The sequence below is a fragment of the Gallus gallus genome, chromosome 1, assembly GCF_016699485.2.
Source record: "Gallus gallus isolate bGalGal1 chromosome 1, bGalGal1.mat.broiler.GRCg7b, whole genome shotgun sequence".
In the NCBI taxonomy this organism is placed as follows: Eukaryota; Metazoa; Chordata; class Aves; order Galliformes; family Phasianidae; genus Gallus; species Gallus gallus.
The window spans coordinates 157221205-157244202 of record NC_052532.1 but is presented as its reverse complement, the minus strand read 5'-3'; the positions used below and the strand labels follow the sequence as shown (position 1 = coordinate 157244202).

Below are 22998 nucleotides of genomic sequence, written 5' to 3'. Positions count from 1 at the left end.
AAAGTTTGAAGAGCTTTCCATTTTCTTAATCTTGTTTCAGCTGAAGTAGTTACACCATTTCCCAAGTAGCTGCTATGTAGATATAATTGTACTTGCCCTGCTGCAAGAGGGGCACAAACATCCAGAACATCTAACTGAACTATCACCAGAATTTTCTGAAACTGGTAGTGGATTTATCCCAGTATGTTAGATAGATATATATGATATATAGATATATTGTATCTATAAGATATATATGACACTAATCATGAAAAACATATAAGTGATCTTTAAAATAAAAGTCCTGAAGGATATTTCTCGTCAATGGTATTTTTGTAAATAGCATGTCTTAACTTCACCACAGCTAATATTTTATGGATTAGCCTCCTTCATGAAACTTTACTCGAATTCTGAGCTGAAGAACTATAGCAATAATTTCAAATTTATTCTGAGACTGTAGGCAAACACTACTGTTCTCCACATTCTGTTTTACTGACCTGTAAAACAATGCCTGCATTAGCAGCTTTACAGTAATAACATTATATTTTGCAAATAATTAAAATTTTGTATCAACTTTTCAGAAGATAGGATTCAGCTTTCTATCATAAAATGTCAAACATTTTATTTTCAGCTGTAGTTAATTTGGAAATTACTTATCCAAGATGGCAATTTTTAATCCAGGATTTCATGGTAAAAACTCTAGTACTGGGATACGAACTTGTATTTGAAAAAAATTCACAGGATTTTCAATCTGTTGAAGATCTGCAGTGGATAATTCCTATTTTGATGCTTGCCACATGGTGGTGAATGGTGCACTGCCTGATGTAACACTGTGCTTTGTCATACAGAGGATGCAATAGAGAAGTCAAGATGAGCTCCCACTGTAGAACAGATGTACTAGGCCAGATTCCCTACTTACTTAAGTTAAAATCACAGAATCATAGAATGGTTTGGGTTGGAAGGGACCTTTAAGATGATCTACTTCCAATCCCCTTGCTACAGGCAGGGGCACTTCCCTCTAGATCAGGTTGTTTAAAGCCCCATCCAGCCTGGCCTTGAATGCTTCCAGGGAGGGGGCATTCACAACCTTGCTGAGCAACCTGTTCCGGTGTCTCACCACTCCCGCAGTAAGGAATTTCTTCATAGTATCTAGTCTCAGTCTACTTTCTTTCAGTTGAAAGTTATTTGTCCTTATTCTGTCACTACTTGCCCTTATAAACATTTTCCTCCCAGCCTTCCTATACGACCCCTTCGGGTACTGGAAGGCCACAGTAGGTCCCTTCAGAGTCTTCTCCTCTACAGGCTGAAAAACCCCAACTCTCTCAGCCTGTCCTCATAGGGGAGGTGCTCTATCCCTCTGATCATCTTCATGACCCTCCTCTGGACCAACTCCAGCAACTCCATGTCCTTCTTGCATTGGAGGGCCGAGAACTGGACACAGTACTCAAGGTGGGGTCTCATGAGAGTAGAGATGCAGAATCACCTCTCTCAACATACTGGTCACGCTCCTCTTGATGCAACCCAGGATACAGTTTGCCTTTTGGGCTGCAAGCACACGGTGATGGCTCATGTTGAGTCTTTTATTAACCAACGCTCCCAAATTCTTCTCCTCAGGGCGGCTCTCAATCACAGAATCACAGAATAGTCTGGGAAGGGACCTCAAGGATCATGAAGCTCCAACCCCCCCACACACAGGCAGGGCCACCAAAGCCATTCTCAAGCCATTCTCCATCATAGAATCACTCAGGTTGGAAAAGACCTTAAAGATCTTTGAGTCCAACCACAACCTAACCATACTATCCTAATTCTAACAACCCTCCACTAAATCATGTCCCTGAGCACCACATCCAAATGGTTTTTAAACCGCCTCCCTGGGGAGCCTATTCCAGTGCTTAACAACCCTTTCAGTAAAGAAGATTTTCCTGATATCCAACCTAACCTTACCCTGGTGCGACTTAAGGCCATTTCCTCTTGTCTGGTCACCTGTCACCAGTGAGAAGAGACCAACCCCGCTCTCACTGAAAGCACCTTTCAGATATTGGAAGAGAGCAATAAGGTCTCCCCTTAGCCTCCTTTCGCACAGACTAAAGAGCCCGAGTTCCTTCAGTCGCTCCTCATAGTGCATATTCTCAAAAGTCCTTCCTGTTCCCTAAACAGGAAGGGGGACAGCTGTTTACAAGGGTGGATAGTGATAGGACAAGGGGGAATGGTTTCAAACTGGGATAGGGGAGGTTTAGGTTGGATATTAGGAAGAAGTTTTTGACACAGAGGGTGGTGACGCACTGGAACATGTTGCCCAGGGAGGTTGTGGATGCCCCATCCCTGGAGGCATTCAAGGCCAGGCTGGATGTGGCTCTGGGCAGCCTGGTCTAGTGGTTGGCAACTCTGCCCATAGCAGGGGGGTTGAAACTCAATGATCACTGTGGTCCTTTTCAACCCAGGCAATTCTATGATTCTATGATTCTATGATTCCCATCTTAAGACCTCCCACCCTTTCCACCAGTAAGAGAAGCTACTCCTATTGGTTGCCAGCAGGCCTGGTCTCATGCAAACAGAGCAGAGGTCAAAAAAACCAAAACCTCTGCTGGGCACACCAGGCTTAGAGCCAGGTGTTAATCTGTTGGCCCATTGTATTTAGTCCCTTATCATTCCCTACAACTGGAGGGATAGAGGAGAACACAACTTGGGCTCTTGAACCCTTTACCTGTTGCCCCAAGTCTCTGAGGTCCTTTTTCATAGTCTTTAGGGCAGTTCTTCCTATGTCATCTCTGCCTTCCTGAAACAACAATAGGGGATAGTAATCCGAGGACCGAACTAGGGAAGGAAGTTTCTTCCTTACATCTTTAATCTGGGCACCCGGGAGGCAACAAATCTCCCTGTGTAGAAGGTCTGGTCTACATATTGGCCCTTCTGCTCCTTTCAGCAGAGAGTCACCAATGACAATGACCCAACCTGTAGACAGATCCAACCTGTATCCATGGTTAGGATTGCTCCAACCCAGGTGCAGGACCTTACACTTGGCTTTGTTTAAGTTCATGAGTTTGGCTTAGGCCCACCTCTGAAGCCTGTCCAGGTCTCTCTGAAGGGATGTGGGCAAAATTGTTTGCCCATACCCATACTAGGTTTAGATGTGATTTGCCCCTGGATAGTCCTCATTGGGAGAAAATAGAGTGAATTAGCTGTCAGGCTCTTATCACTGTTCAAAGAGAAATAGCAATATTTAGAAAAGCATTTATCCAAATTATGCTGGTGAAAATTTTCCTACAGCTTTTAACTGAATAAATATTTCATTTTTGTTTAATATTTAAGAGCAATGCATTTAGAAACTAGGATTATTTTCTCTACTTTCTCAAATGACTTACATACTGAAAACTTTAAGCTTTTACAACATCTGTTAAATAATCTCCACCCAGACATTTTACTGCAGCTTTATCTCCTTACATTTTTACCTGCTACTCAACATAATTTCATCATGTGTGTAATGATAAGGTTGAAAAAATAACCTTTATGATACCAGATGGATTCTAATTCTCAAAAATCTCTGGTGATGGCACATTGATATTGACATTTATACTGACTCCATTTATGACAGACTGAGGGTGATGAACAGGCCCTTGCAAGAGGTCACCTTGTGTCAAAGCTGGTATACAGTCTGTCAAACATGGTGAATATAAGGCTACTAATGAGGAATTAACTAGACAGAATGTGGCCATTTTACTGTTTTCATGAAATCCAAACCTGTTAAACAATGCTAATCAGGTGTTTATTAAGTGAAACCATTATGCCAAACTTGCTGCAGACCCTACCATATGTCAAAGAGGTTGTAAAATATTATTCATCCGATTTACAGCTGATTAATAAGAGTCATCTAGCAATGAACCTTTCTTTTCTTAGCCTCTAGCTAAGCATACGTACCAAGGTTAAACTAACACATACACGGTTTTAAAAGTAAAGTTTCAATTAAAAAGAAAGAAAATGCTTAACCATTCTATGAAAGTTCTTATAGTTGTCATGAAGAAAAGTTTTCAGTGAAAGCTTTTAGATATAAACACATGATAAATCAACTCTAAAAGGAAGATAACAAATAAAATTTTCAAGTGTCAGAATATAAAAGGACAGAAAGGATTTACACAAGGCAAACTGAGTTAAATTTGAGGAGAAAATAAATGATACTGTATGTTAAAACACACAAAGGAAAAATGTGTGGTCAATTTGCAGAGATGAGTTGACATCAATTTAAGTATGGTGCAAAGACAAATACATTACCTCAGCTTATAGGAAGTACAGTGATGTTCAGTGTAGAGGTAAATGATTAACTGATGATGTTGAAGTTGAGTAACAGTGTATCTAGAGACACTCCAGCGCATGGAATCTTTCCACAAGGCTACCTCACACTTCAAAGCCAGAGCTACTACAGGAATCATTGTGGCAATCAAAACCTGACTGTGAAACAGAACATCTTTCCTGTGAGCTTTTAAAGAACTGGAGAATGAGCTTTTAAAGTACTGGCCTGAAGACATGCTGGCATATGCTTTGAAATACGTTTCATTGGAATAAAAACTAAGAGCTTCCAAATGAGATGTGCCAATGGTATAAAGCTGGGAAATATTGCCAATACAAAATCAGAATATCATGTTGCAGGAAAAAAAGTGAAAAATGAGACTGGAGAAATAGAACCAGAATGGAAGAGTTCAAAGTAATTAGGAACTAATAGTAAGAATAACTGCTATAAGCATTAAGTTAATTAGCTGATAAAACTCACTTGCTTTTCAAAATATCTTGCTTATGACTTGAAGAAGTACTTGTCTCAAAAAGGAATGGATCTGGACAGTAAAGAGATAAGGTACTTTCAGCTCACCTCAGAGGCTATTCTCTGGAACTGTTACAGAGTAAGACTACCAAATTCAGCTTATTCAAGCACTCTATATGCCTTCATATCAGGTCTTGAGGCATGTAACTTGACTTCAGTATCACCTTTTAAAAACATTAATCTTGTTTACTACGACATCATTCTAATTCCTAGTACTTTAGGGCTAAAAAATACTCCCCCACTACCCATCAGTGATCAGTGTGATCAGTGTGGATGTATCAAATCCAGTCTAGAATGCATTCACCTACAGATAAGTATTTATTTCTTGAAAGAGCAGCATTAGCATCAGCATAGAGGGAAGTGAAGTCCCACACAGAGGGTTTATTGTAACTAACTCAACTGATAAAAAATATCTAATGGATTTCTTTTCCTTTTTAAAAATAAAATACTACCAATTTTTTTTTTTTTAATGTCATCATGTTTCGTTAATGTCATAATGTCAGGTGTTTGATAGCAATAATGTTAATTCAACCGTAGTTTTATAATTCAGTATTACTTTGTTCAGGTAGTTCTTACATAACTGATCCTCCTGAGATCAGAACTCAAGAAGACACATGCCTCAAACTTCTTTGCTTTCTCTCGTAAGCAAACCTGGATTGATACCTTTTTTTTTTTTTTTTTTTTTTTTTTTTTTTTTTTTTTTTGCAGGTACTCAATCCTGGTGCATACACACTCCATGCCAAAGCAGGCAATTACCTCGGCTGGTTGATGGGTAGCCCTGTCAGAGAGCAGCTGCCAGGCACCATTGTCCCCATGCGGCAGCGACATTCTGACATCACAAGGGTGGAGCCAGGAGCAGCAGCAGGATCACTCCCTGCATGTAAAAGCCCTGCCAGCAGGGAGCGGCACAAACAGGATGGGCAAATATGGCATGGTGCATCAGAAGGGTGTGATGTAGCAGTCTGTGTGGGCATTTCAAGCAAGGAGGGTGAGAAGGGCAGAGTATCTCTGTGAACTCAGGAGACCAACTCACCTATCAGCTGCTTCCCAGACAAGAAATCTAGCTGTGGTCTCCATTAGGCAGAGAGCTCTGACAAGAAAGAATATGTTGACTCAGATGGAGTGCCTGCCTAAAAATGTGGTGATTCACATCTCCAGCTGCAGTGAGTACCTGAGCCTGTTGCAGCCAGTGAAGGGCAGCAGGGATTCCACCTGCATGAGGTGTGAGCAGCTGGATGATCTGCTCAGTGTTGTGGTGAAGCTCAAGGTGGAGGTGAAGAGATTAAGGAGTATCAGAGAGTGTGAACAGGAGATAGATTGGTGGAGTAACAATCTGTTGAACTTGGAAGAAAGACACGGGGGTGATACCCTCCAAACGGTGGTAGAGCCCCTCCCCTGCCATTGTTGGCAGAGGGATGTAAGTTAAGGGATGAGGAGGAGTGGAAACAGGTCCCAGATTGGCATCACAGGCAACCCCCATCCTGTCCTCCCAGGTCCCCAGGTGTCCCTTCATGATAGGTTTGAGGCTCTGGACTTGAAGGAGAGATAAGTGAGGATGTGGTGAGAGGTCCTTGAGGCTGTCTAGGGTGAGGCAGTCTAGTTCATACCTCAAGACTGCGTCTCCGAAGGACAGAAGGGTGATTGTCATAGATGGCTCCCTTCTGAGAGGAATGGAGGGCCCTGTATGTTGTCCTGACCCTACCCACAGGGAAGTATGCTGCCTTTCTGGGGTCTAGGCCAGGGATATTTTAAGGAAACTTCCTAGTCTGAGTATCCCCTCTGATTATTATCCTTTATTGATAGTTCAGGCCTACAGTGAAGAAGTTGCAGAGAGAAGCCTGAGGATTATGAAAAAGGACTTCAAAGCCATTAGTGGATGAAGTGGGTGAACAGGTTGTATTTTCCTCTATCACTTCAGTGGTAGGGAAGGATAATGAAAGGAAAAGGAAAACCTATTTCATAAATGCATGGCTGAAGGGTTGATGCAAACACAAATATGTTTTTAATCTTTGACCATGGGGCCGTTTACTCAGCACCTGGCCTGATGGCTGTGGATGCGCTTACCTGTCTGAAAGAGGGAAACAGATCCCAGCCCAGGAGATTGCAGGGCTCATTGAGAGGGCTTTAAACTAGATATGAAGGGGGAAGGGGATAAAACCAGGCCTGCTAGAGATGAGCCTAGGTGTACAATGATGGGACTGGGGGGAGAAGCAAGGGGCTCAGTTGATGTGCAGCTACATCAATACACACAACATACAGGAGGAGCTGGAGGCCAGGCACATTTAGTTGCCACTAGGGAAACATGGTGAGATCACTCCCACGACTGGAGTGCTGCAATGGATGGCTATAAACTCTTCAAAAGGGACAGGCAAAGAAGGGAGAGTGATGGCATGACTGTCTGTGTTAGTGATTTGATGTTGTTGAGCTTGAGGCTGGAAATAAGATCAAGTCTCTATGGGTAAGGACCAGGAGGAGAGCCAGCAAGGTGGATGTCCTGAAGGGGGTCTTTTATAGACCACCTAACCAGGACAAAGAGACAGATTAGGCATTCTATGAGCAGCTGGCAGAAGTTGCATGATCACCAGCCCTTGTTTTCATGGGAGATTTCAACTTCCCTGATATATTCTGCAAATACACTGTAGCACAGAGGAAACAGTCTATGAGGTTTCTAGACTATTGTCATGGTTTTGTAACTTTGCTATTGGTATTCCACATCATAACATCATGGACAAAAGAGAAGAACTATGGATCCCAGAGGACCTCACGGTCAGAGAAGGAAGATAACATCACGGAGGATACGTCATCTGGTTGCGCGCGGTCTTTTTCACTTTTGCTTGCTGCCAGGGAGAGTAGTGGGTGTGCTCCCAAGCCATGCACCTTCATCAAGTAGGGCTTTCGGTTTCGGAAACTCTCTCTCTCGCTCTTTCGCTCTCTCTCATTTCATTTGATTTATTATCCTTACTTCCAATTAGATTGTATTATATCTTGTCATCTTGCATTCCAACATCGTAGTTAGAAAAATAAGTTCTCCTTCTTAGATCGTTGCCGCTGCTCCGCTTTTTTTTTTACTTGGGAAGCTGGGAGCAAGGGGGGAGGGAGGGGGGGGCGCGAGCCTACTGCCCCCCCTGTCACGGGCACAGATCTATCTAGATAACTCCATGACAAGTATATAGAAGATAACTTCCTGACAGAGATAAAGTAGTGTAAAGAGATTTTCTTGAGGCTCCAGGAGAAAAAGATAATCTTCCTCCTGTGGAAGAAGGGATGGGTAACTTGAGGACAGTAAAAAGAAGTTGTTAGGATGTGCAGGGAGAAAATTAGAAGATTGAAAGTCCAGCTTGAACTCTCTTGGCTGTTGGGGTAAAAGGGAACAATTTTTTTTTTACAAATATATTAACAGGAAGAGGAGGGCTAAGGAGAATCTCCATTCTATACTGGATGCAGTGGGGAATGTGATCACTGGGGATACGGAAAAGGATTACGTTCTCAATGCCTCCTTTACGTCTGTCTTTAAAAGTCAGATAAGTTATCCTTGGGGTACTCTACCCCCTGTCCTGGAAGTCTTGGATGGGGAGCACAATAAAATCCACACACTTTGGGTTCAAACAGTTAAGAGTCCTGCTACTCTACCTGGACTGCCACAAGCCCATGGGGCCAGATGGGATCCACCCAAGAGTGCTGAGGGAGCTGGCAGAGGTGATAGCTAAGCCACATTCCATCATCTATCCTGGTCAACCAGAGAGGTCTCAGAGGACTGGAGGCTTGACAATATGATTCCCAGCTGCAAGAAGGGTCATAAAGAAGATCTGGGGTACTACAGGCCTGTCAGCCCGACCCTGGTGCCAGGAAAGTTTAGGGAGCAGATGATCTCGAGGAAGATCACACAGCATATGTGGGACAACTGGGAGATCCGGACTAGCCAGCATGGGTTCGTGAAAGGCAGGCTGACCAACCTGATCTCCTTCTATGATCGAGTGACCCACCTGGTGGACGAAGGAAAGTGGTCCGGACAGGCTAGATCTCTGGACTGAGGCCAATGGAATGAAGTTCAACAAGACCAAGTGCTGAGTCCTGCACTTAGGCCACAAGAACCCCAGGGAATGCTACAGACTTGAAGCAGACTGGCTGGAAGACAGTCTGGAAGAAAAGGACCTGGAAGCATTGACTGATGCTCAGCTGAACATGTGCCAGCAGTGTGCCCAGACGGCCAAGAAGGCCAGAGGTATCCTGGCTTGTATCAAATATAGTGCTGCCAGCAGGAGCAGGGAAGTGGTACTTAGTACTTGGTGCTGTACTTAGCTCTGATGAGGCCACATCTTGAGTACTGTGTTCAGTTTGGGCCGCTCACTACAAGAGAGACATTGAGGCCCTGGAGAGTGTCCAGAGAAGGGCAACAAAGCTGATGAGAGGTCTAGAGCACAGGCCTTATGAAGTGTGGCTGAAGGAGCTGGGTTTTTTCAGTTTGGAGAAGAGGAGGCTCAGGGGAGACCTTATCACTCTCTGCAACTACCTGAAGGGAGGTTGTGGTGAGGTGGGAGTCAGTCTCTGCTCCTATGTAACTAGTGATAGGACTAGAGGGAATGGTCTCAAGTTACACCAGCAAAGATTCTGGTTGGACATTAAGAAAACCTTCTCTGAAAGAGTTGTCAGGAGTTGGAACAGGCTTCTGAGGGAGGTGGTGGAGCCAGTGTCCCTCAAGGTGTTCAAGAAACATTTAGATGTTTAAAACCTGGACAGGCCTGAGAGGTTGGACATGTCAAACTCATGAACTTCAACAACACCAAGTGCAAGGTCCTGTACTTGGGTTGGGGCAATCTCAAGCACAGATACAGGTTGGGCAGAGAATGGCTTGAGAGCAGCCCTGAGGAGAAGGAGCATTGATTGACGAGAGATACAAAAGAACTGTCAATGTGCACCTGCAGCCCAGAAGACTAACTATATCCTGAGTTGCATCAAGAGAAGTATGACCAACAGGTCTAGGTCTATGATTCCTCCCCTCTACTCTGCTCTTGTGAGACCCCACCTGGACTATTATGACCAGTTCTGGAGTCCCCAACACAAGAAAGACATGGAGTTGTTGGAGTAGATCCAGAGGAGGGCCATAAAGATGATCAGAGGAATATAGCACCTCCCCTATGAGGACAGGCTGAGAGAGCTGGGATTCTTCAGCCTCAAGAAGAGAAGGCTCCGAGGAGACCTTACAGCAGTATTCCAGGTTCCTGCAAGAAAGGTGGGGAGGAACACGTTTATAAGGGCAGGTAGCGAAAGGATGAGGGGAAATAGTTTTTAACTGGAAGAGGGTAGATTTAGACTAGACATTAGGAAGAAATTATTTACTCTGAGGGTTGTGAGACACTGAAACAGGTTGCCTAGCGAGGTTGTGAATGCTCCCTCCCTGGAAGCATTCAAGGCCAAGCTAGATGGTTGAGCAACCTGATCTAGAGGGAGGTATCTCTGCCTATAGCAGAGGGGGTTGGAACTGTATGAGCTTCATACATTCATGAATGTCCCTTCCAACCCAAACCATTCTATGATTCTGTGTTGTACTGAGGGACGTGGTTTAGTGGAAAATACTGGTGGTAGGTGGATGGTTGGAATCGATGATCTCTAGAGGTCCCCTCTAATCTCTACAGTTCTTAATTCGATTATTCTGTGGAATGTTTAGATGCAAAGGGATATGACTTGGTGGGGAAATAGAGGTGGTAGGTGGATGGTTGGACTGGATGATCTTGGAAATCTTTTCCAGCTTTGGTGATTTTATGATTCTACAATAAGAACAACAGGAAATTTCCTATGTGTCTTTCAAAGTCTTGGAGTATTTAGGACAATAAAATTGTGAGTTAGGGCCTTAGAACTGCCATTTTTCCTGAAATGAAGCTTCAGTCTGCCTTTGCCGTTAGACTTTCATGCTCTAGTTTTTGCTGATTTCAGTGTAAATTGCTAGCTAAGATTCTTAACTTTTTTACTGTTATTATTTGTTTGTTGTAACACATCAGTCCTAACAATTAAAGGATTTATCTGGGGAACTATTACAAAGTATGTATGAAGTTACAGATTTGGGGTTCATATCAGTGCTATTTCCTCTCCTTTCGGAGCGTGATGAACACTTCTTGTCACTTAAAATACAGGTTTTTAAACAATTCTACTTTTTCTGAAGAAAGGCAGTCGTATATGAACAGGATCAGTCAATTATGCTAATGTAAGTGAACCCATGATCCAGTGTAGTCATGCTAGTAGAAAGAGAAGCAGGCAAACAGCTGATTCATTCTGTGACTTGTTTTGCTCATTGTCTTATTCATGTATCACAGACTAAGACCAAGAACATGAAAAGATATTGCACAACAAATATCCACATTTTCTCCTAGATTTTTTTTTTTATCTGCCTGAACTGTTAATCTTAATGACCATGATTTTCTATCTCAGAAATACAGAAGGAATAATTGTTTGCAAATCAGACAAACTTATAATCTGCTAAGTCAGTTGCAAATATATTTTTATTATTATTTCAGAAATGTGAGTGACATGATCTTTAGGTCAGGTCTTTCTAAAGAAATAACTCTTTGGTGTTAGAATGAGTTAGTTAATCTACAGGGAAGGGAAAATGACAAATTATCTAACATTTTGTGATATAAGTGCCTCAGGACTGTCTAAAGCAAGACCTAAAGTGTCAGACAGTGAGATCATTAATTAAGCTTACAATGAACATTTGTATTTTCAGTTTCATACAAATACTGACAAATTAGAATACAATTTATAACTAGTGTATGTATAGTTTCTTAGTAAAAGTTGAATTATATAAATGGAACAAATATGGTCATCTTATCCTATTTAACACTTCATCCATCCTTAAATTTCTCAAAGGCTAACAATATCTGGTAATTTCTAATGAAGTACTAACAAGTAAAAATGATCACTTCAAACATGCAATGATATATATTCTTTAAATTTAATACTTCTACCATGACACCATTGCCAGAAGTTAAGGAAGGAGTGCAGTAATATACAGTTTTCTATGCACTGAAGAGAAAATATTTTTTTACAACTTTTTTTGTTTTTAATATATAATTTACATATTCTGAAAAGATATCTCATATTGAAGTTATCAATGCAGATAATAAATGTTAAAAAAAAAAATACTGGATTGTGGCCAAACCCATCAGGTTTCTCTTCTAAAAGATAACTTCCCATAGTCCATCCCTAATGACAGTGTCATGAATATCTTTAACTTTTCCATCAGAACCACTTAGTGTTACTATTGCTCCTCTACAGCTTGAACATCACTACTATTGTCAGAACCAGGCAAACAAATTTATGATGATGTTCCTGGGAATAAGGAACTAAAGCAAAGGGGATTTCTCTGTAGTTCTTCATTAACATTTTATTCATTTCAACAAGGGAGTTATAAGAGTTTCCTTTTACGCAAATTAGGTCACAGGATAAAAAATACACAGCATGGAAACATAGTGTATTACTACACAGAACAAAAGATCTGGTTAATAAATTATGATAATGGAATTAGTCTACTGCTAATGCTGAAAGGCACATTTAAATATTGTGAAATTTACTTGGAAAAAAGAAAAGCACTTGCATGTATTTATAAATTATTTTTCTCCTTTGTGCCTCAGTTTCTGTAGTTCTTTTTCATGTTATTTCCCTCTGAGGGAATGTACAGATCCTACTTTAAACATTGGTTTTGTTTTGTTAAAAGGAAAAGGAACACTTTGAGTGAGTAAAATAAAAAGTTTTACTCCTTCGTTTTTTAAACAAATAGTTCAACTAAGTTCAGAGGCATACTGGATCAATTCAAGCAGGTTAATTCTGGAAATGATAGTGTAAAAAGTACAGATAGTGAAAGTAGATGTGATGATCACTTAATGTTTAAGTAAACATGTGGTCTCACCATAAATACCTATTATTATCAAAGTTACTCTATTTATTTATAGATATATTTCAAAGTTGTTGTTGTTATTGGTTTTTGATTTTTTTTTTTGGTATGTTTATTTGGTTTGGATTCAATATCTTTCTAGAATTCCTTTAAGTAAAATAGACTTAATTCAGATCTTCTTTGAATGGTCTAACTCTATTATGGTAATTAATTTGCAACTAGCTCATTAATTCAGTGATTGCCTTCAGTTTATTCATTACATTAACTACTTTCTGTCCATTTATGCAAGATCAGAATATACCTGAGGGATGGCATTATGAAGACACATACGTGATTGTCTGGCACGAAAGTAAGGGAACATTCACCACTTCCTCCCAAGTAAAACAATCAATTTTCACCATCTTTCTGGAAATGTCACTACCCTTGCCAACTGAGAGCATTCCTCTCGTCAAAAGAAAAAGAGCAGGTATTTATCAGAGCAATTTTTTTTGTACATAGGAGTTTCTTCTCTAGAATCATGATTTCTGTTTTGATAAAAAAAACTTTTTTGACTGATAAAAATATGATAAAGAACAGAAAGTAAGGAGAGTAAGTCACAAACTACTTGCCTAAACTGCTTTATTTCTTAAAAATAAATAAATAAATAAATGTGTTTTCTATATGTAAGGTTTACCTCACTCCCAGTCTTTTTAAAAGATAGTGATATGTTTATTAATATGAACAGAACAGGAACTTTATCAATATAAATCCCAAAATACCATTCAAACGTTCCTACAGAACTAATATGGATAATTGAAATGGAACAGCTAGATAAAGCTGCTCAGAAGTTCTGAATGCTTATAATAGCAATCTACTTTATCCATATTTAGGAAAGCTTTAATTGTAAAAGACATCCTGTACATTAAACAATAGAATATTGCATCCATATTTCCAAGGAGAGTGATCAAGTGGATCATCATTCCTCATCTCTCTGTTTCACTGATTGGTGTTGTATTCCATAATTGTATGGATTTTTAGGCACTTGTTATTTTCTAAAAACTGGTATGTTTGGCAGAGCCATCAAACTGCTCCAAATTCAATAATTCTAAGGAAAACTGTACGGATTACCACAGTATATTCTACTAATGTTCAGGTATTGCAGCATCCATCTTTACACAGGAAAAGGTTTTTTGTTGTTGTTGGGTTTTTGTTGTTTTTTGTTTTTGTTTTACTTTTAATGATGCTTTCACTTTAATACAAGAGTAAGAATATTAGAGTTTCTAGTAAAATACAATAATTTTAAAAAGCTCTTTTCTTTACTTTTTATTGTCTTTGAAGTCAGAAATTCCAAAGACCCTCTCCATACACCCCAACCTGGACATAACTGAGAAGGTTCTCCAGAAGATTGATACATGTACAGTAACTTGAAAAAATATTCATCCTTAGAGTCTTAACTGAAATAAAGTATTGTTTATATCACACACATTTTAAACATGTATAGGCCATGCACATATTAAAGTCTGAGAATCTATGTTTGCTTTCTACAAAGCATTTTTTCCACCCACAGCTTAGAAAGCATTATTTCTAGATCTCCTTTTTCTTCTTTGTATGCTTCAATTTCTATTTTATAAATAGAGTTGTACTTTATGAACCAACATCCACCATTATATTCTATGAAATCATCAACAGTAATACTGCTGAAGTTAACGAATATCTTAATGTTAACTCTACTGAATATATTGCATGAAAAAAGCAAGTTGGGATATTAATGTCTATGTTTTCCTTTTCATGCAAACTTCAATAATAATAATGTAATTAGATAACAGAGAAAAAATAAAAATCTTTTTCAAGAATCAGTAACATTGACAATGGTATATATAATAGAATATGGCTAAATTTGACCCTCAGAGCTCTGCACAAGAAACTCCTTTTTTGATTAATAACAAAAAAAAAAAAAAAAGATATAAATTATATAGACAATAGTAATCCTAATGTTAACATGTCCAGACATATATGGAATTTGAATCATCGGAGGATTGTGCTGATATCATAAACTGTCTTCAGGACTGAATTACAATCTCGATACTTGATAAAGAGAATGATGATTCCAGGGGACAGAAGTGTCCCGTATTGCTGCTCAATGTAAGATCCCATGTTTTTAGTTAAGGTCTGATTTTTATCTTCATTATATTGCAATTCTAAAAAGCATATTTAAGTGGATTTCACATACAAGTATTAAAATTAAGGTCAGTTTATTTTTATACATAGGACTCTCTGAAAGTAATGCCTCCTATTTAGTGTCATGGAAAATACAACAAATACAAAGAGCAAAATCACACCATTGGATAGAGAAAACTCTCAGCTACAAAACACTGTCTTTCAACATATTTGCCACCACTAGCTATGTATTTTTGCCAAAGATGAACTAGAGCTTTCATGCAGCTCTCATACAAATCTGCCCTGGTCAGACCAGCAACCTACTGTTGCTGTCACCTGTGCTGAAACTCACCTCCCACCACCACACTGTGCTCACATCCGCTTATTTGGTCCCCATAAATGCTCAGCAAACACTGATGAATGTCAGTGGCTGCCATTTTTTCAACAGGGAGAAATTCAATTATGTACATTTGGTTCACGTGGTTCTATGATACCATGTGGGGCTGCAGCGGCATGAGCGGGTGGCAAGGTGAGATGGGGTGGGGCACCATTTTTAAATTCCTGGTGACGGTAGCCGGGCAGGTTGGGGTGGGTGTTTGTTGAGGGGTAGGGGGGGTGTCTTTCTGCTTGGGGCTTCGCTCTGCTGCGTACACTCAGCCCCCCACCCCCGCCCCCCTGGCCTTGCTCTGTTCATCTGTGCAGTGGTCTGTAAAGTGGGAAGGAGCGGGCAGCGCATCTCAGAGAGCGCTTGTCTCAGTCTCGTGTCCCATGTGGGGCTGGCGGGTCTGGAACTTGCCTAGGGCCAGACTTCCATGTGTTTGTGTGCTGACTTCTCTGCCAGTGAGCACTTTGTGTCGGATGCCATTCCGTCACGTTGCCCCTCTGCTGCCATCTGTCACATGGCAACAGCGTGTAATGGAATATTGGTGGGAAGGTTCAGCCTCTACTGCCGTACCACCAACACCCAATTCTGATATTATTTCCCAACATAACAAAACAGGAGGCATTGCTGTTGGAGCAGCCCTCATGTTTGTGACAAGCATCTTTTGCAGCTCACGAAGTGAGGTGCTAGTAAAGAGAAGATTCTCGTGTGTATCTGAAGGTCTCATGTATATCTCAGTTTCATCAGTGACTGCTGTCAGCTTGGCCTACAAGGGTGTGTGACTAAAGCAAGAACTTTAGACCTAGGTAATGTTATAACCTTGTTTGTTGTTCTTCATCTCAGAAGAATAACCCTCTCTCTAGTAACAAGGGGAATGAAAAGGGTGGACTCTGAAATAAAGTATACCCAATTATTATTAAAATCTGAGCTTTGAATGGTGGTGTGGAAGGAGCGATACTGGTTAAAATGAGACTGACGCCTTCTATTGTTTATAAGTATAGAGACGTTCTCCAACACTTCTGCACCCGGACATGCAAAAATGTAGTGCTTATTTTCACTGGGATCTCAGCAGTGGCATCCAAGCAGTTATCCAAATTATAGAGACTGCTATATAAAGGCTCTCACATTTCCCTTGTTTTTTCCAAGATGGTTACTTTGGCTATTGCAAGTTGCTGCTGATGGATTAGGAAGTATGAACTGTTAATGTAATGGAAAGTATGCAGTCATATTTCTCAAATTATGCACAGTTTTGTGTTAATTTTCATTCACTGTGGTGCTCATGGGAAGTCTGATCCCTGCTGTGCTGCATAGGCATGTCAGGTAGGGCTAATGTAACCTAACTTTATCTGAAAACTAAGTGCCTCGTGCGAGGCAGTGATTACATGAGCATCTAAACTAGTGATGTGACTGCTCTCTGTGCCTGAAAAGAGAAAGTCTTGTCCCTCCTCCTGCCTCCTGGGTCTTTGTTCCTTCATGCCTGCCAGTACCAGTTGCCTGCTCGCACCGATTCTGCAGCTGGCTGGGTTTTGCCATGAGCTAATGTGACTCATTGACCTCACCAAACAAAACGGCTGTTTTCTGCTTGTTGGAGTTTATTGGCTTATTGAGTTAAATCGAAAGGTCTGATGGATGTCAGATCTGGGAATGAGGCTGGAGAAAGCAGGGGGGTAATGCAAAACAAAATGAATCTCCCCCCACACCCCTCCAAAAAGAAAGCAATGCAGCATTTAAAATAATATACTCAAAGCTATGAAAGAAGTCATTTCATGATGTGTAGATATAAAGGAGAGAGAGATGTGAAGTAGGCCTTTAGTGTTTCTTTCCTTATGATGATAATAACTGGAGAAGAAAGGCAGAGCAAAGGTGGTTCTTGGAAACATAGCCCATTTCCTTCACTTAGCTTCATTTTCCACCAAAAGTACTTCCGAAGCTTCAGGACTTTGCACCAATACTTTTCCTGCACAATATGATGTTAAGATTTCATAGTGTGGGTTTGGACAGCTGTTAAAAGTGTACAATTCTGTAGCATGATAGAATTTTATGAATGCACCAATCATTTTATATGTTATTATATATATATGTGTGTGTATATTTAACTTTATTTGTTGAGGGACATGGTTTAGCAAGAACCATTGGTGATGGGTGAATGGTTGGACTGGATGATCCTGTGGGTCTTTTCCAACCTTAGCGATTCTATGATTCTATGATTCTATGATTCTATGTCAGACTGCCTTTTTACTGCCATCTGTCACAGGGCAGCAAAAATTAATGGAATATTGGTAGGAAAGTTCAACCTTTACTTCCATACCACCAACATCTGCCTCTGAGTTGTGGGTCAACATAATAAAATGGGAAGTATTGCTTCTGAAGTAGTTTTCGTATATTGAATGTAGTTTATACTCTGTGCCTTATGTGGGATTTTTATCTAAGTAAAATTGCAGAAAGGTATCATTATATCTTGTCTGCAAATGCTGAACTATTGAAACTGAAATTATTTATTCAAATCATTATGAATATAACTTTTTAATGTAAGATAAACTAATAGCAGCTTTATAATTTAATACTTAGTTTTGGTGTTTTCTGGTTCTATTTTTGCCTATTTTATTTTTAGAACAACTTATTTTTTAATTAAAACAGTTCACTTTCCTAATCTGAAGCTAATAATGCATTCTATATGACAATTCTGCATCACTTCCTGTTCTGGATATTAAGAGATAAACATTCAGGGCACCCAGAGCAACTTTTTTTTTTTTTTTTTTTTTTTTTTTTTTTGCCAGACTTTTACTTCCTTATTTGTTTACAGCACTCAGAAGATAACTATGTAATGATTTTTATCTATCTGATATTAAAGTAGAAGACTCATACACATTATGTTGTTTTAAATATCAGAGGAATCGCATTGTATTTTAGCTGCAACTAGGTCTTACAGGTAGATCACAATGAAAAACATATGTAGTAGGTCAAGAGGCCCTCAAATGGGAGGGGATCCTGCCCCTCTACTCTGTGCTGGTGTGGCATCACTTGTAGTACTGTGTTCAGATGTGGAGACCTCAGTGCAAGAGAGACACAGACCTGTTGGACTGCATCCAGAGGACGGCCATAAAAACCATCCAGAGAATGGAACACCTCCCCTCTGAGTACAGGCTGAAAGCTGGGACTGCTCAGCCTGCAGAAGAGAAGGCACTGGGGTGACCTGATAGCAGTCTGTCAGTATCCAAAGGGAAGCTACAGGAAAGAAGGAGACAGACTCTGTACAAGTGTCTGTGGTGATAGAACAAGGGAAAATGACTTCAAGATCAGGGATATTTGATTTACGTTAGATATAAGGAATATGTCTTTTACAGTGAGGGTGATGAGGCACTGGAACAGGTTACCTAGTGTTGTGGTTGACACCCTATCCCTGGAGACTTTCAAGGCGAGGCTGGATAAGGCCCTGGGTAACCTGATCTATCTGTGGTGGACCTGTCTGTTGCAGGAGAGTTGGACTAGATAGCCCTCAGAGGTCCCTTCCAATTCTAAGGATTCTGTGATTCTATGATTCCATGATTTACCAATAAGAATGAATTTTTGTTCTTTGGTCATCCACACTCTGGAATCCAACGTCAGGTTTTTTTTGTTTGTTTGTTTTTCTACAAGTGATATAAATTTTAACTATGCTGAATTAAGCATTCTGTCTTTCTAAAATAAATTATTTTAACTTAAAATACCCTACAACTGTGGTATAAACTTTAGTACAAATGATACTCACTCATCTTAAAGGTCTTATTAATAATCTAATTTACTGGGAAAAAAAAATTCATCAGTTTCCACTCATCTACTAACTAACTAAAATGTCATGTACTGAACTCCCTAGAAACCACTGAAAAAGAGAATATAGATGTTAGTTGGAATCATTACTAATCTCACCTCTTATTGTTCTTCTCGTCATCCTCTGTTTTTCTTTTTCTTTTTCCTTTTTTCCTTTTCCTTTTCTCTTTCCTTTTCTTTTTCTTTTTCCTTTTCTTTTTCTTTTTCCTTTTCTTTTTCTTTTCCTTTTCCTTTTCCTTTTCCTTTTTATTTTTCTTTTCCTTTTCCTTTTCCTTTTCCTTTTTTTTCTTTTCCTTTCCTTTTCCTTTTTCTTTTTCTTTTCTTTTTCTTTTTTTTATTTTTCTTTTTCTATTTTCTTTTTTCTTTTTTTCTTTTTCTTTTTTTCTTATTTCTTTTTTTGCTGTGGGGGAACATATGTTTTTTGTTTCATCATTCCATTCCATCCAATTATTTTCCTCTCAAAATAAAGAAGCTACCATAAGTATAATATACAGGAAGTCTGCATAGCTTCCGCGAGTCAGTAGTCAAAAATAGCAATTTCTATTACCTGATATCTGTAGCTGACATAATTCTAACTTCATTGAGGATTATATGAAAAACAAACAGAATAGAGAATGAAATACTGCATAGTGGTTCATAAAGGCAGAATACAATTAGTAGATTTCATATAGCTATGAATTTGTTAGGTAGAGAACTTAAAAGGAATATTTTTCACAAATGAAGCGTTATTTTCCTTACTAATTAATAAACATCATGCTGTGAATAACTGGTGATAATGTTCTAATAAGAAAAATCAATAAATTTACACCCAGGGTCATCGTAATTGATGCTGCAGAATAGAAAAATGTATTCTCCATTGATCCTTTAGCAAACTTCCAACTAAAAAGAAGAGAAAAGAAAGCCAATTACTGTACTGTGCCTCTGAAAATGATAAGATTAAAACAATCTAATTATGTGTTCTTGAAAAACTACATTTTCTGATGAAAATAAGTAGAATAAGGGCATCCTGTGTCTAGTACAGAGATATTACTTTTTACTAATTAAAATGTAGTGATTTTACATTTAACATCTCTTAACCAGTAGGCAAACAAATAGTTAGAAAAATCAGCCTTTAAAATCTCCCAGGAAAAAAAAAAAAAAAAAAAAAAGCCTTTTGAAGTTGTGGTGAACACGGGATTAAACTGAAGAAAGAAACAAGCTCCTGGAGCACCAAAGCTCAAGGAATTTTCATGCACAAGCAAAAAAACATTTATGGAGGTCTGAAATGAAATCCTGGGAAAAGCTGTACACTGCTTTAACTGACAGCTTCTCCAAAAGAAATATCTGCTATTTTATTACGTCAGCCCATGACACCAGAGGCAGATGTTGGTAGTACAGCAGTACAGGCTGAACTTTCTACCAACATTCCATTACATTTTGTTGCTGTGTGCTACATGGCAGCAGAGGGGCAGTCTAAAAAATAGCATGTGATTTGGAAGCACATATGAAGCAGAAGTGCATAATTGAGTTTCTCCATATGGAAAAAGTTGCACCTACTGATATGCATTGATGCTTGCTGAACATAGGACTGAACAGTGGATGTGAGCACAGTGAGGCACTGGGTGGTGAGTTTAAGCAGTGGTAACAGTAACAGTAGGTCACCTCCACTGGTGCAGATCTGTACAAGAGCAGCATGCAGGTACTTCATTCCCAGTGAAAATGCATAGCTAGTGGTGGCAAATACATATTGAAAAACAGTATTTTGTAGCTAAGAATTTTCTCTATCAAATAGTGTGATTTTGCCATTTGCATTTGTTGTAGTTTCCATGAAAATAAACAGGAGGCATTACTTTCAGAATGACATAAATATTTTCCATTCCTTCAAGTGATTCTTGCATAGCATCACACAGGCAGAACTCTGCCTTCAACTTCAGCCAAGGTATGGCTGTAACAATTTATGTGTTATCAACAAAAAATGCTGTAGAAAGTCAGCAGCATCTGATGCTCATTTTGATCTCATGGTGAAATAAAATGTTATTATAAAATCACATTTCTCTTTCAAAGATGAAATGTATACATAACTTTTCTTTAAGATTGTTAGCAGAATTTATTAAAATATCTGGAAGTAACTACATTTCACTTTTCCTTTCCTTTCATACAGTAAGCAAAAGTACATCCATCAGACATATAAGGTAGAAGACTTATTCAGTACTATTTGAATGCACATTCAGCAACATGTATATTTATTTGAATTTGAGCACTGAGTTTCAATTTGAGACCAGATTTGTTCAGATTCTTCACTTCCAGATAGTCTATCACAGAGCTACATGGTTTAAACTTCTCACTTTGCTGTACAGGCTTCTCCTTTTGAGCTCATGTAAAACTTTAGGTAGTTTTCCCAGACCTACTTAATTCTCTCCAATATCAACTGATTAATGTGTTTTGATCATTCTCAGTATCTCTGAACATCACCTTTTTCCTGAAGTTTCAAGCCCACAATATTCCAGTCAAAGTTTATTTTCTAGGCATTCTTCAACTGTTCATGTCAGGGACTTGAGACTAAAAGTCACAACATGTAGGGAATAGTCTTTACTAGAAAGTCGCTGGGAAAACAAACAAACAAACAACAACAACAACAAACAACAACAAAGCTAGAATGTAAGGGCTTTGTCAATTTTGGACTGAAGATAGAGAAGCCCACAATGGATGATGAAATGCAATTGCAATTTGGTCAAATTTGGTCATTTAAAGTGTTTGACTCTGTCCTCCACAGCATTCTCCTGGAAAGGCTGGCAGCCCACACCCAGAGCAAGTGTACACTTCATAGGGTAAAAAAAAATGGCTGGAGGGTCATTTTAAACCTTAATGATTATATTATGCTACTTATGGTCAGCTATTTTTTTTTTCCTCAGTGTTTATAAGCTTTCTTTTGCATTTTGTATTTTTTTTTTTATTTTTTTTTCCTGGATCATCAACTATCTAGTACTTAAGACACAGATGTTAAAATCAGAATATTTGGAGTGGGAATTGAGTATTTTTTGTACTACAATTGTCTAACTACTTAACTTATATGCTATTTTCTGTCATTCTTAGCCTAGGTATATTATAACCTATTATCTTAACATTTCATTTGAAACATGCACGTATGGGAGTGTGTGCGTTTTAAAATGGAAGATGTTTTTTACATGCATAGAACACAAGAGTTGTAGATTCCCAGATCAGAGGAGAATTTTCATCAACTACTCAATAATAAATGCTGGAAAAGAATGTTGAAAAATAATAACATGACTCTGTAAAAACAAATACTAGTCCTGTGAAAAACCACTCAGATAACTCCGTATTTTACAGTACTGTCGTATGTGCAAATTTTTTAGGACTTAGTCAGACACTTTTTCAGAGTAAGATCTAAGCTGCAAGTTAATTAGACGTAATAAGCTATGTTTTGCCACAAGAAATCTTACCCTAATTTTAGTTTGTTGCCATACACTTTGTTGATCTTGTTCAAGTTTAACCTGAACAAAGTTGATCTTTGTTGATACACTTTGTTTGATCTTGTTCAAGTTTAACTTTTCACTAACTTTTGTATCTACCTAAAAAGAAGTATCACATAATCATTGAATCATAGAATCATAGAATAGCCTGGGTTGAAAAGGACCATAATGATCATCAAGTTTCAACCCCCCTGCCATGGGCAGGGTCACCAACCACTAGACCAGGCTGCCCAGGGCCTTGAATGCCTCCAGGGATGGGGCATCCACAACCTCCCTGGGCAACCTGTTCCAGTGTGTCACCGCCCTCTGTGTGAAAAATCCTAACATCTAACCTAAACCTCCCCTGTCTCAATTTAAGACAATTCCCCTTTGTCCTGTCACTGTCCACCCTCATAAACAGCCATTCCCCTTCCTGTTGATATCCTCCCTTCAAGTACTGGAAGGCTGCAATGAGGTCTTTCCAAAGCCTTCTCTTCTCCAAGCTAAACAAGTCAAGTTCCCTCAACCTTTCCTCATAGGAGAGGTGCTC

The 22998-nt window shown here is 39.3% G+C and overlaps 2 long non-coding RNA genes across 4 annotated transcripts; one reads left to right on the top strand and one right to left on the bottom strand.

Annotated features, from left to right (window-relative positions):
* Positions 1–2337: 2337 nt before the first annotated feature.
* LOC121106756 lies at positions 2338–5600 on the bottom strand. The gene is made up of 3 exons (XR_005839728.1): positions 5546–5600; positions 4742–4802; positions 2338–2755 (listed from the first exon to the last, which is right to left on the bottom strand). It is a non-coding gene; the product is annotated as an uncharacterized LOC121106756 (long non-coding RNA).
* A 217-nt stretch (positions 5601–5817) lies between these two features.
* Positions 5818–14349, top strand: LOC121106755. 3 transcript variants are annotated; one of them, XR_005839727.1, is made up of 5 exons: positions 5818–5952; positions 6593–6682; positions 10918–10988; positions 12964–13140; positions 13992–14349. It is a non-coding gene; the product is annotated as an uncharacterized LOC121106755 (long non-coding RNA). The 3 variants fall into 3 exon arrangements; XR_005839726.1 differs by having other exon boundaries at positions 12969–13140; positions 13992–14339; XR_005839725.1 differs by having other exon boundaries at positions 6593–6670; positions 12969–13140; positions 13992–14338.
* The last annotated feature ends 8649 nt before the right edge of the window (positions 14350–22998 follow it).